General features: G+C 36.7%; 1 long non-coding RNA gene across 1 annotated transcript in view; it reads right to left on the bottom strand.

The window, feature by feature from the left end:
• The window catches only part of LOC107497181, a 242,430-nt gene that overhangs the window by 183,301 nt on the left and 45,351 nt on the right, over positions 1-13,778 (bottom strand). Inside the window, exons 2-3 of the long non-coding RNA XR_004952608.1 lie at positions 2,081-2,127; positions 352-392 (exon numbers count right to left, since the gene is read on the bottom strand). This is a non-coding gene — a long non-coding RNA (uncharacterized LOC107497181). The remainder of the gene's footprint in view (positions 1-351; positions 393-2,080; positions 2,128-13,778) is intronic.

The following is a 13,778-nucleotide window of genomic DNA, read 5'->3' as shown; positions in this document are numbered from 1 at the left end:
ACACAGCTGATAATAGTGAAACCAGCATTTCAATCTAAGACTTCAAATCACATACCAAGGCTTGTTTACTGTGATACTGTTGGTTAAAATTATTTGCTTCGATTAATTCTGCTATGTATGAATTTTGGTAGGCCAATCCATTACCCTCCAATTCTGCTCAATTAACTTACTAAACATTTAAAAAGAATTTATCCTACCATGTGTCACAATATGATGCCAAGTATCATAAGGATTCCTTATCCTTCTCTGACCTCTTTTGAGTTTCCACCTGGGAAAAATTATGGACAAAGAGAATCCAGAAAGCAGTTTGGGAAAGAGTCAGTAACCATGAATCACCATCACTGGGCTCACCTACGACTGGCATCACTGGGTTTTCTGAGGTGCTTAGGGACCTGTGAGAAAACATAAAATCAAGGATGAGAACTAAGACAGAATTTCACAGATTGTGCTCTCCTCCTTCTCCTATGCTTAGACCAATGGGTCCCAACTCTATTTGCATTCTTGAAATACTTGAGATTTCCAAACATCCCCAAACCTGAGTCCCACATAGGCCAATTAAATCAGAATCTCTGGAAGAGAGGCCAGAATATGAGTCCTAGTTTATAAAAGCTTACAGGTTCTTTCGGTGTGCAGTTAGAATTTCAGAACCAGCACACTGGAGCAACCACCACATCTCAAAGGCAAGGAGAAGGGTGAAACTGTCTGGTCCAGTGGAAAAACTGGAATCAGGGTCAAGAGATAACCAGATTCAGATTCCTCCCATCACCTCTGGCAACAAGTGCTAGAATAATACAGGAAACTCCTGTGTCACCCAGGTTAAGCTCTCCATTCCTTTATGTGGCCTGAGGTGTTTCTAGACAATAAAGATTACCCTATTCCCAGTTTTTATTGTACTTTCTGTGATTATGTGTAAATGTTGTTAATTTTAGGGTTTGTTGGGTGGACTAGTTTCACCACCAGAAAGAAAAAAAAAGGAAATCATTCATAATTCATCCTTCAGAAAAGATTCTGGGAATATATAACCTAACAATTTCATCCCTACATTTTTTATCCTTTTTCTACTCTCTGAAATTCCTTTTAGACCTAGATTGTTTGTGAGTTCAAATCAAACATTAGTCTTAATTATAGATATCGAATGTTAAATATAACAAGAAAAATAAACTCACATATGAGAAAATAAACTCACATATGAGAAAAATTCTAACTTTGCTATTGATTTACGTGCCTAAATATATTTCTCAAAGGAAATCATTCTTTACGTTTGCAGGATATTTCAGATGAAGATGTGGTCTTTTTGCCACTGTGCTGAACTTGTCCCATCTGCCCTGATAAAAATACAAGTTATAGATTCAAGACTCTCCATAGGAATTCTTTAACTCTGTATCAACAGACAAAGAAATCATTCTTGAAATGCATCTGATGATATGATAGACTGGTAAAGTCAAATCTCTCCAGAAGCAAAAATTAACTATGATTACTTGATGTAAGACATCACTCAAACCAATCAAATGTTATTTTGGGAAATCATAAATTTATATCCAGCGTCAGTTTGTCACTCATTAAGTTCTTATAAGAATGATTAGGAAATTATCTTAATAAGTAAACGTTAGTCTTAACCTCTTCTTAGTTTGATAGCTTAAAAACATAAGTTTATATCAACCAATTGAGTCATGCTAAAAGTCTGAGCCTGTTTGGAGAGTTATTTATTCTAGTATTAATAAACTTTATCCAGGATTGATGAGGAAATTCTTGCATTGCTCTATTCTGCAATAAATCTACCTACCATGTGCTAGCAAAGCTTCCAAAATATAACTTTATAATTAATAATATTTATTGGGCACCTACTATGTTCCAGGCACTGGATGAAGTGCTAAGAATACGTGAAAGTCTCTTTATCTAAAAGTGTTCTCATACATAAAAACTCCGCGAGCAGACTGCATTCTTGTCAAGGTGTTGTTTTAGTGACTGACATGAATCACCACCTCCTGCAGTCAACTATGACAGCAGGCAAAGCTGCTTAACAGGGAGTTACTGATCCTGCAGCTGTATTTTGCTTGTCGCTCCTTTGAAAGATGCTTACTTTGAAGATCTTGATCATGTGGAAGAGAAGAAGCACAATGTAACAACCTATAAATTGACAAAGAGAGAGGTTTTAGAGCCACAAATAAATCATTTTGTCAGTAACTCAGAGTGATTACAGAGGAAGTAAACATAGTGAAGAAAATACAAAAGAGATTCCATTCCATGTCATTGAAAGATAGACATTACTAAAACTGTTTACCGTGGTACCTTAAGGATCCTAGAGAGGCTCCCTTGATTAGATTTTCCTTTGGGCAAGGGGTGAAAGGGAAACTCATCATTTCTATTCTTGCTGTAGTACTTTAAAATATGTGAGATCATGCAGTATCTGTCGTTCTGTTTCTGTCTTATTTCACTTAGATTAATGTTCTCCAGGTTCATTCATATTGTCGCAAATGGCAGGATTTCCTTCTTTATTAAGGATGAATAATACTCCTGTATGTATGTATGGGTGTGTGTGTGTATCATAAATGTCCACTGACAGATGATGAACGGATAGAGAAAATGAGACATACACACACACACACACACACACATATAAACTTACACATATATATACACACACATACATACATACATACGCATACATACATACACACATGCATACATGTCAGGTTCATTTGAGATCTGAGAAGACCCTAATTATGATATCTTGCTCTTAATAACTATTGTTAATTATACAATAGCTGGTAGAAAATTCTACTAATTAAGTGTTAGTTATAAACTTAAAAATCACTAAAGCTACGTTTAATGCTTTTAAAATATGGCCTCAAATTCTTTAACATTCCTCACATTGGAAACAGGGTGTCTACCTCTCTTCCACTTGAATCCGGGCAAGCTTGTGACTGCTTTAACTAACAGAGTACAGGCTTCCCATCTGAGGTTAGAATAGGTCATGCCCCTTCCATTTCATTCTCTGGGGAGGCTCACTCTGGAGTAAGTCAAGCACAATATAAAAAGTTTGACCACACCAAGACCTCCACAGTGAAAAGGACATGTGAAGGTGCTCTAATCAGAAGTCCCTGGTAAGCTTGCATCTGTTGACCAACACTGACTGCCAGCCATCTTCGATGTCCAGTCGAGAAAAGCCTTTAGATGGCCAGAACTCTGGCTGGCATCTAACTATAACTGCAGGAGAAATCCCAAGTGAAAACTGTCCAGTTAAGTGCATCCTGAATTTCTGACTCACAAAAGTAAGAGTAAGATCAAATAATTGTTGTGTCTAAGTTTGAAGTCAATTTATTACAAAGCGATAGAAATTCATACACTAGGAAACATAAAACTTGAATTTCTTATCTCATGCCACTTCACCTGGATTGTTTTGACTCTACTTTCCACGTGGTAAGAGAATGATGCATCTAAAATGTGATCGAATGTAAACACTGGCTTTGATTTACATAACAGGATAGAAAAAGAATTAAAATGGGAGGTATTGTTGACCTCGGTCTCCTGGAAACACAGCCCACAGAGGCCGTGGCTCACCAGAAGTTCTGTAAGAACAGGGGTGGTCACACCGCGAATCCGGCCTGCCACCTATTTCATATAAAAATAAAATACAAATGGCTCACAACATCTAAAGTATTTACTATCTTGCCCTTTACTAAAAAAAGTCTGCCAATTTCTGAGTTAGTGAATGGCAAAATTGAAACGGGAATATAAGTCTTCTGATTCATATATAAGTATTCTTTTTTCGTGTGTTGCCTGACAAGAATAGAACTTTTCATTAACATATGCATATTTTAATGAGCCTATTTCATAATTATATGTTTAATTTACATCATTACTTCTTAAATTTTATAAGGATTATTTACTTTTTGGATTTTTTGGGCAGAGACAGTTGTTCATTTTTTGTTTTGCTTTTATTTTTGCTTTCAAAAAGAAGGGTTTTAGTCACAGAAGGGCAAACATATATTATTTATTTTTCTGCAATATCACCAGTAAAGGAAAAGAGAAGACCATTGATATCTTAGATTAGGGGTTGGCAAACTTTTTCTCTAGGGCTAAAATATTTTTCACTTTGCAAATCATACAACGCGTGTCACAACTATTCAGCCCTGCTGTTTAACCCAAAAGCAGACATAGACATGGCATAAATAAATGGGCTTGGCAGTGTCCAACAAGATTTTATTCACAAAAACAAGTTGTGGACCAGAGTCAGTCTGTGGTCCTAGTGTGCCAGACCCTTTTCTCAGATGATGATTTGGAGACACACTCACGTGTAGGAATGTATGCTGCTGCATATAGTAAGATTAAAGTTACAAATTCTACACAGAAAATAGGGGAATGCCAAACATGAGGTTTATGTAATAACAATATTTTGCCTGTATACTACATATTTTTTCTCTATACTCTAAAATAATACTTAATATCCAGGTTAAGAATAATACTGAATGAGAGTTGAATTAGTATTACTGAAAGACCTCATAGTTAAAATTCAGTCATTATTATTAAACTTTGAAAGTCTTACCTTTTTACAGTTGATTTATTTCTCCATGAAATAAAAGGAGGCTGTTCTAGATTTCAATAGCCCCACCAAAAGCTACCTCCCAGCTATAGAATCATAAAACAGTGTCGTTTTTTATTCTGTTGTCAAACTTTCCTAACACAGTATTCTCAGACTGTGTGAGATTTTTTCCCTCCTAGTTTTCACATTCCCTGAAGTTCTCCTAATATCAAAAAAAAAAAAAGAAAGAAAGAAAAGAAAAAAGAAAAAAGAAAGTCTTATTTTTATCAGTTAATGAGGACATTCCACTTTCAAAGAGAGAGGATTTCTAATCTCCTCTATAGGGCTTTACACTATCATCAATTTCCTGGACATGCTGTCACCTATATAAAGGACCAACACCACCTAAATGCTAAGCACTCAGGGGTAAAGTGGATAGGGCGAGGGAGACAGTGACTCTCTCCCTACTGCACATAGTTGAAAGTGATATTAAAAAGTAGACTTTTGGAAACAAAGTATGCTTTATTTTTCAACTTAAAATAAATATCTCCTTAACAAAAAATAAAATAAAGTTTTTTCCAGTGCTACAAGCAAATAAGCAGATTTTCCAGAGTTTCAAAATAAAAAAAAAAAGAGTATTTCCTTTGTGCTTAAGATATATGTAGATTTCAGAAATTTTAAAAATGCACTGATAAAGTAAGTGACTAATAATTAGAAATATATAGAAATGTTGATTATATAAATATAGAAATGTGTGAATACATAGTAATTATAAAAAGCAAAATACAAACATTATACTATTTCTTAGAACAATTTCAATCTAAAGAATAGAAAATTTTGAAGGATTTGCTTTGAAAGCTTTGAAAGTTATCCACATGTAAAAAATTCAAAATTACTGTAAAGCGTAAAACTTATCTTTATTTTTCCATCTAAAGGTAAGTCAAAATTGCTGTGCAAATTTTCTTCAAAGTTTTTGAAAAGGAATTTTCCAGAAAGGAAAATCTCTGAAGTTACATAATAAAAACTTCAGCGAAACCCTTCTCAGTTCCTGCATCTATAGAGCAGAGGCAAAACAAACCATACTCGTCCATGCGTGTGCACGTGCGTGCGCGTGCGCACACACACGCACACACTCTACAGTGTATGTTTATTAACTTATTCAACAAAATTTTTCAGTGCTATGTACATTAATTTGTACATGATGTACATGTATGAACACATATATACAGTTGACCCTTGAACAACATGGCTTTGAACTGTGCAGGTCCACCTATATGCAAATCTTTTTCAATTAATACCTGTACTATTTTTGATCGGCGTTTGGGAGTCCACAGATGCAGAGGGCTAACTGTATAAATTGACCTAGGCCATTTTACACAGGGACTTGAGCATCCATGGATATTAGTATTTGTCAGGGTCCTGGAACCAACCTCCCATAAATACTGAGAGACAATTAAGTTTTGGGGGAGTCAAAAGTTATATGGAGATTATGGATTGCACTCCTAATCTTCACGTTGTTTAAGGGTCAATGTATTATGTGAAGATGATTTTGTGTGTATGACTATATCTGTGAGAGCAATGTCAAGAGAAAGGGCTAAGGGCAAAAAGGACATATACACGTAAGATGACATCCAACTCTCTAAGGGGACCAGAAATTATCCTCTGGAGCAAGTTTTACATATAAATGCCACAAATCTTGATGTTAAAGATTACAATGGTCATGGAGGTAAGAACAGAATGATCTCAAAGGTATCCTTCTAGAGGGTAGAAAATGGCATTGGTGGGCAAAGATGGAGAGACATATGCTCTTAAGAGAGGACATGGAGGTAATGAGAGAAAAGATAAACCGTTACATCTCTGATTGAGAGTAATGACTAAAATGAGGACTTCTTCTCTATACCTTTCAATTCAACATTTCAAAGTGAAATTAATTATTCTAAAATACTTCCAAAGTTGCATGGAAGTCTGCTGAAATTTGTGGTTGTTTGGATTGTACTTAGCAATGCAACCAAACTACTGTTTGCATTTCTGAAGTAAGAGAAAGTTGGGGCTACCCATTCACTTTTCTCCTTAATCTCTGACAAACTGATATTTCAACTATTTTTTTATATTTATGAAACAAGGCACCAAAACAGTGCACTAGACATGAGATTCTGCTCGTGTGGGAAACAATTCACATCTATGCTAGAAATAAGGAATGATCTTGTCATACTTGGCACAGTCATCCTCAAATTTCACAGGCCATTACATGTTGTTTGAATTATTAGGTGGCTACAACCACCATAAGAATACAACTGAGGAAAATCCAACATGGTAGAATACTAAGAAATAATTTCTGCAGGGATGAAAACAACTTAGTCATTACAAAAGTCAGACTCTAGATTTCCAGTTTTTAATTCTGATTTAGAAATATGACATACATATATCAGAAGTATATTGTTTCATAAGAGAAGTAGGAAAAAACTCTTTGCCCTAGGAATCAAGATGAAAGAGTTTATTTTTTACAGTGACAAGAATGACACATGATAGAAAGCAAGGAATAAAAAGAAAACCAGAACATTTCCTTCATTGCTCCCTCCGGGGAGACCAATATTCCCCTTGATGAGAGGAAATGGCTCTCTGTAAAAAAAAAAAAAAAAAAAGGGAGGGGGGGCACTGTAAAGCTGAAGGACCAAGCAGATCTGACTACTTAAGAGCCAAAGGTTTCCTGAGAGACAGAGCACTGAAAAGAAGGGAATCTGGTCAGTCTAGAAGAGCATCCAGCAGAGCACACAGGCTTGAAGCAACTGCTTTATCACCCTTAGCTCCAAGCTTCCCTGGAGCATCTGACTTCAAACATCAGGATCCCTATATCCTGTCCTTTAGAAATAGTGCCTGCGCATCATTCCCACCTAAATCAGCCCAGAACCTCATTGCAGATGGCCAGATAAGACTAGCCTTTGGGTGCTAAATTTGTTCAGGGCATGCCACCCCAAAATATGTCTCTGTTGATTATTTTGAGCTAAAGCACCTGAAAAACAATAAAAACCAAGAGAGCCTGTCTCTGAACATCCTTTATCTACTTAGAGACATATCCTTCAAAAGGAATTCAATTGTCATAAATCCCCTCACAGGGAATTTCATCAACCCGGGAAGATTGACTCATCATAGGAGGAAAGACCAGAAGTCCAAACAACACCCAGACGAACCATCACAAATTATCATACCTCCCATCTATTTTTCCAACAGTCCATTCATCTTTTTCAAAAAATCGTTTATTTCCTCCTATATAGTGTGCATCTCACCTCCCTTTCCACTATGAAGATAGTATATAAACTCTCAAATCTCATAATTTGGGGAGAGGGAGTTAATTTACTTTTTTTGTTTTCCTGCGATACCCCTTGCACATAATATTAAAAGTTAATGAATTTGTAGAGATTTTCTCTTATTAATCTGCCTATTGTCTGTTTATTTTGCAGACCCAACTATCAAACTCAGGAGAGCAGAGGGTAAGACTTTCCTCCCCTACAGTCTCCTCCCAGTACCACCTCGTTTCACCAGGCTGCAGGCTGCCCAACATAGCTGTGTCAGAAGGAAATTTCAAAAGAGTAAGAAAATGGCCTTTAATATTTTGAATGGGATGATAACTTCTTGATTTGTTATACTGGAAGCATACATTTATTAAATAGTAAGTATCTCGATATCATATTAATTTTAAGAATATTTTGCCAGAAAATAATAATAATGGCATGTAGAGATTTGTTCCAGGATGTGAATCTTTTACCAACAACAAAGATACCTGTATCTACAGCTCTCCTGGGTCTACACAGATTGAGCTTCCAGTTCTCCATGACTCAGTCACCATAGCCCAGGCACCTGTGACATTCCATGCTCTGCTTAATAAAAAATAAAATAATTTTTTTTCTAGTGCTACAAAAAAAAAAGTGGGGGGGGGGAGGGATTTTCTAGAGATTCAAAAAGAAAAAGAACATTTCCGTTGTGCCTAAGATACATGTAGATTTCAGAAATGTTTCAAATGTACTGATAAAGTAAGCAACTAAACAGTTAGAAATTTGTAGAGATGTTGTTCGTCCCTGCTCTTGCAGACTTGGTGACTCCATGTGATGTGCTGCCTAGAACCTGCTGTCGGGCTCAGTAAGTGCTGGGAGTTTGGCCCTCACCTCCACCAAGTCCAGTCCTAATAACAACAGCGACCCTGCTCAGTCACCATCCCTGGTCCACAGCCAACTCCGCTGAAACTTCCTGGCACCACACCCAACATGCCTAACAAGGACCTTTGTTTCTAATACATTTGACCATCAAAATAGTATCACATTTCCCCCTGGAGAAATGCAATTTTGTCTCCATTTCAACTAGTTTGATGTGTGGTAATCGGAGGGAGGCACAAATTTTGAGCTTAAGCTTTATGTTGTGACTAACATTAAATACCGTACATCGAAGAGCTGGGCTGTTCCTCAGAGCTACTTTAAAATACACCATAATTTTTCATTATTTCAGAAACCCACAGTGCAATCTGCAATGCATTATAAATTCTGAGCAGGGAATCTTATCTATATTTTCTTGTGCATTCCAAAAGCCCCCAAAATACTGATCAGAGACAGTGCCCACATTCCAAGACTAGTGCCACAAGTTTGCTGCAAGTTGAGGGAGAAAATATTGAAAGTAACAGATGTTTGGGTTCCCTAGTCTTGTTATTTTCAAGATTTCATCAACAATGCAAAGTTTTAAATTAGAAATGTACTGTAGTTCTATTGTTCCCTATGGAAATGTCTAACTAAAACCAGAGCATAAGAATTCATTTTCAAACAAAAATTCTAACTTTGTTTTTACGAGGGGAAAAAAATATATCCTCTTAGAAGGGAAGAAAATATAGTCTGATGAGCCCCCCTCCAGTCGGCACCTCAGTGGGGAGGATTCAATGGGTGGTAACTGTTCTCTCTTGCTTTTGCAGACTTGGTGACTCCATGGGGTGTGCTCTCCAGGCTCCTGCTGTCCAAAAGGGAAGCCGTAGGGGATGCTCACAACCCAGCAACAGCGAGAATGTTTTGTGGGTCTGGTCCCACCATGCTCAGAATAGCTCCACATGAGGTATCCTGACTCACTTCAAAGACAGGATAGCTTCAGAAGCCCCTCCAGAAGGCTTGCCTGCATCAACTCTGCCATCCACACTACACATCCCCTGCTAGGTTTTGTATGCCCAGGAAAGAAAGTTATTAGCTCTCTCCTGTACTCAAAGACAAGAGTGAGCAGAGTCTATTGTTTGCTCTCAAATCTGCATCCCTGGTGGCTGTCGGTTCACATATTATCCTGTTTCAAAGGGACAGCAACACAGGGCTTAAATTATACAGGGTTTCAGAAGAATTCGGACCCAGAGCTTTTGGGGATGAGGATGAACCATCAAATCAAAGTGGTAAAGCACAGCCAGTTTTATTTGAATGTAAATTTATAAGGAAAAGTCAATATTTTTATTGTCGTTGTTGTTGTGTTGTTCTTCCTAAAATCCTTTTATCTTTTAATCCCATCTCTTCCGTGAACTCACTCCTGATTACTCTAGATACATAGGATGATCACTCTGTTCTCTAAACTCAAAAATACATAGTATCTGCTGCCAACTAAGCACTTTATTATATACCTACCTGTACTAGTCTCTGTATTATATTTTTAATACTGACTTTCCAAATTGATTTTGAATGTCTCAAGGGCAGACAGAATGTCTTACACTTACTCTCAGAACCTATCACGGGGATAACGGGAAGGGGGGATCCAAGAGAACCATTTGGCATAAGCCTCATAGAAAATAAGACTCCAATTTACATTTTTGATGATATCTATCTCCAATGAGATTATACCTAGATTTTCATAGATATACTGGCAAGAGTTTTAAAAAGAAGCATTTTACCCAATAACTTTAAGTTTGTCATCCTTTTTTGGCATTACTTTATTTGTTTAATATCCTTGGAGCCTCAAAAAGAAAAGTGGCTCAGTTTACCTCAGATTTTCTGTAGTGCCTGCTCAGAAAATAGTCTCCAATGGTCAACAGACCTTCTGTAGGTAGGAGAAAGAAATCTGAAACTGGCATGGCACTTGGATATGACCCAACCAGAAGTCAGAGACCCCAGGCAACTAAAAAGACTCTAGGTAGACTGGCTAGAGCCCACTTCCAAAGCGATTGTGTTTTCAGGGACCTCCCTCCTTCTTTGGGGAGCAAAACATTTGTATCAAAGAAAGGGGATGCCTTCTTCTTTTAATAATGAGGTAACCTCTAAGAATTTGAAGCTAATGGAATTCTTTTAGACTCAAACTAGAGACAGTGGTTATGTTTAACCATCTGTGAGATAAAGCATTCAGGAAACTGTCACACATGGCTGAAGGGATCTAAAAACCCCAGAAATCCAATCAAGGGAGTCTATAGAAGTCACCTCAGGAAAGCAGGATGAGAATGTGATTGAAGTCTTCAAAATCTCATACACTCTTTGGAGAAAATAGTGTGAATCAAAATATGTGAATATAAAAGGAAAACAAAAACTAGTTGAGTTCATTGTGTATATTTATTTTGTGAAGACTCAAGGGCAGCAGGTAACCTTGTGACACCTCCAAACTGTCCTTGTCTCCCATGCACCTCTTTCTGACCCATTCTTGTATTTAGATGATGTGTTAAACATTAGTCCTGTTCACCAAATTTTTCTAGCTCTCTGCCTTCCAGAACTTTGTAGAATGGCATTCTCTCATTCTTCTTAGCAGGCAGGCATGGTCTTATAACTTGTTTTGGCCAATGAAATATGAGTGATATAAGAGCCAGTGAACAATTCACAACATCTCCACTGTCTTGCCTTTCCCATTACAGGTCATGAGAGTCCAGAGATAGAACCTCCCTCTGCCTCAGGCCTATGTGAGAATTAGCAGAGCTCCCCAGCTGACCAATGGGGATAGAATAAGCCTTTATTATTTTAAGCCACCTAAATCTTGGCATTGTTTCTTACTACAGTATAACCTAGCCTGTTCTAATTGATAGGAGTAGAAAAGGACTCACAATGTTTAAACCCCTGTCCCCCACTCTAAAGTACTTTTGGGTTTACACTGTTACATGCCAAGGGACTGTAGAAGCCACAGGATAAGAGAGGCCCATTTATCATAGCAGCCACTGGACTGGTTAATTTCAAATGTTATTTTTATACTTGAAAGTTGCCAAGAGAGTAAATCTTAAATGTTGTCACCACAAAAAAGAAATGGTAACTATATGACTTGATGGATTTGTTAACTAATACTATGGTATTTTGCAAAATATAAGTGTATCAAATCAATACATTGTATACCTTAAACTTAAAAACATTCAATAATGCTGGAAAAAAATAAAGTGAGTCTCTTGAATGAAAAAGTAAAATATTTTTATAAAGACAAACATACACAGGTGAGTGTACAATGTCATAAATTTTTAAGATAAAATAGAAATCATCTAAGAAATTTGGAAGCATAAGTTTAGAGGATGAAATAAGGAATTAGAGCAGAAAAGGGACCTTCTTGAGGAACAGCCACAATGAACAGAAGAGGAACGTATGGTACATAGAATCTACAGGGCCTATCCCGTGTCCCCAGCTCCTGAATGCAATCCAGGTTGGTTGATTCTAATTCCAATACTCTTTCTGCCACACCTTGATGTGCAGGATAATAATTTTCCTAGGTTTCTCAACAACACAAGGAAGAAAAGAAATCCTCACATAAGAAGGAAGCTGTCTCTACAGTTCACTTGCAGGTGATTCCTCAGTTTGGTGGCAGTGAGGTGACTGACTCTACTATCAAACCTTGTTCATAAAGATATCTATATTCTATTTCTTCTTCCTTGCCAACCCTTTATCTTGCCTATGTGGAAAGATTTTAAAAAATAGACAAAAATTTGCCTACCCTACCCTCTATATGCCTCCAAAATTTTCCAGCTTTTGGCCTTTGTAATCTAATCAATTATCTCCACTGTGGGATCAGTAAATAATTAGCTATTGAAAGAAGGCTCCCAAATGATAAACAACCTCTTTTGCAACAAGGCAGGGTTTGAATAAATACCTCCTGTAGTCAGTTTAGTGACAGATCATTTTTAAAGCATTATTTTAGGTAAAGATTGGAAGTGACATTTACGTTTTCTTTTTTAAGTTGTAATTTATTTGTTTTATTTTTTCAGACCTTTTTGGAATTTTATGAACCCAAATTTTCAAGTAGAAGAATTCAAAGCACATAAAAAGCAAACCAGATTTTTTTAAAAAGGAAATAAAAGATTGAAAATCATAACCCACCATTACTCCCAGCCTTTCAGAGTTAATAATACATATTTAAGATAGCTTGATCTAAAACTCTAGAAGCAACCCAGCCGACATTCATTTTATCTATAAAATCAGCATATGACAATTTAAGGTCAAGAGCTTATAAAAGTCAATATTCAAGTTCTATCCCTTGTAAGTGGGGCCAATTTTTACCACAGACATTATTGAGCACTTGGCATTGTGAAATGATCTGAGCCATGATCCACAATGTCTACAAACATTAACTTGAATTGCTCACTTATTTTTTTTAAGCACATCACTCACAAATGAGGTATTTACTTTGCTTTTGCCCAAGTGCCTGTTCACTTTTAGAGAGCAAAGCCTTAACAAATCAATTTTTCTTTCCCTGTTGTCTTCTCAGTATAACAAAATTTTCCTGTTATGCTGTTTAGATAAAACTTGTTTTTAAAACAGTGAGTACCACTCCAAGTTAGATTTTAGTTATTCTATTGTCATCGTAGCTGCAGAAGGAAAGTTTGTAAGAAATTTCCAAAAGCTCCCAAGCTAAATACCACAGGAATATCCCTATCTTACTTGTCCAAATTTGCACCTGACTCCTATTTACCAAAATCTTCTCTGTCAAGGCCACCTCCCTAGCAGCTTCCCACGCTAATGCCATTTTCAAGTTGTCATTCATACTATTTTAACACATGCACATACCTAATACCTGTGTTGTAAAAATTCTTCTCTCTGCCCATCTACATCCTGCTCAACCTTCAAAGCCTAATTCAAGTTCCAAAGTCTCCTGGAGCACTTTCCACATTAAATTTACCCTCAACAATAATCCAATTCTTCAAATTCTGATAGCAGTTACTATGCTTGCCATTTATTTGGATGTTTAGTCTCATTTTGCTTTGCAGCATCATGTAATTGCTTCATTGTATATGTCTTGGTTCCTTCATTTGATAAAAAGATCATGGAGAGGAGACAATATTTGATGTAAAACC

The sequence above is a fragment of the Rousettus aegyptiacus genome, unplaced genomic scaffold (assembly GCF_014176215.1).
Source record: "Rousettus aegyptiacus isolate mRouAeg1 unplaced genomic scaffold, mRouAeg1.p scaffold_m13_p_8, whole genome shotgun sequence".
In the NCBI taxonomy this organism is placed as follows: Eukaryota; Metazoa; Chordata; class Mammalia; order Chiroptera; family Pteropodidae; genus Rousettus; species Rousettus aegyptiacus.
Note: the sequence above shows the minus strand (reverse complement) of the source record. Positions and strands in the feature narration are given on the sequence as shown.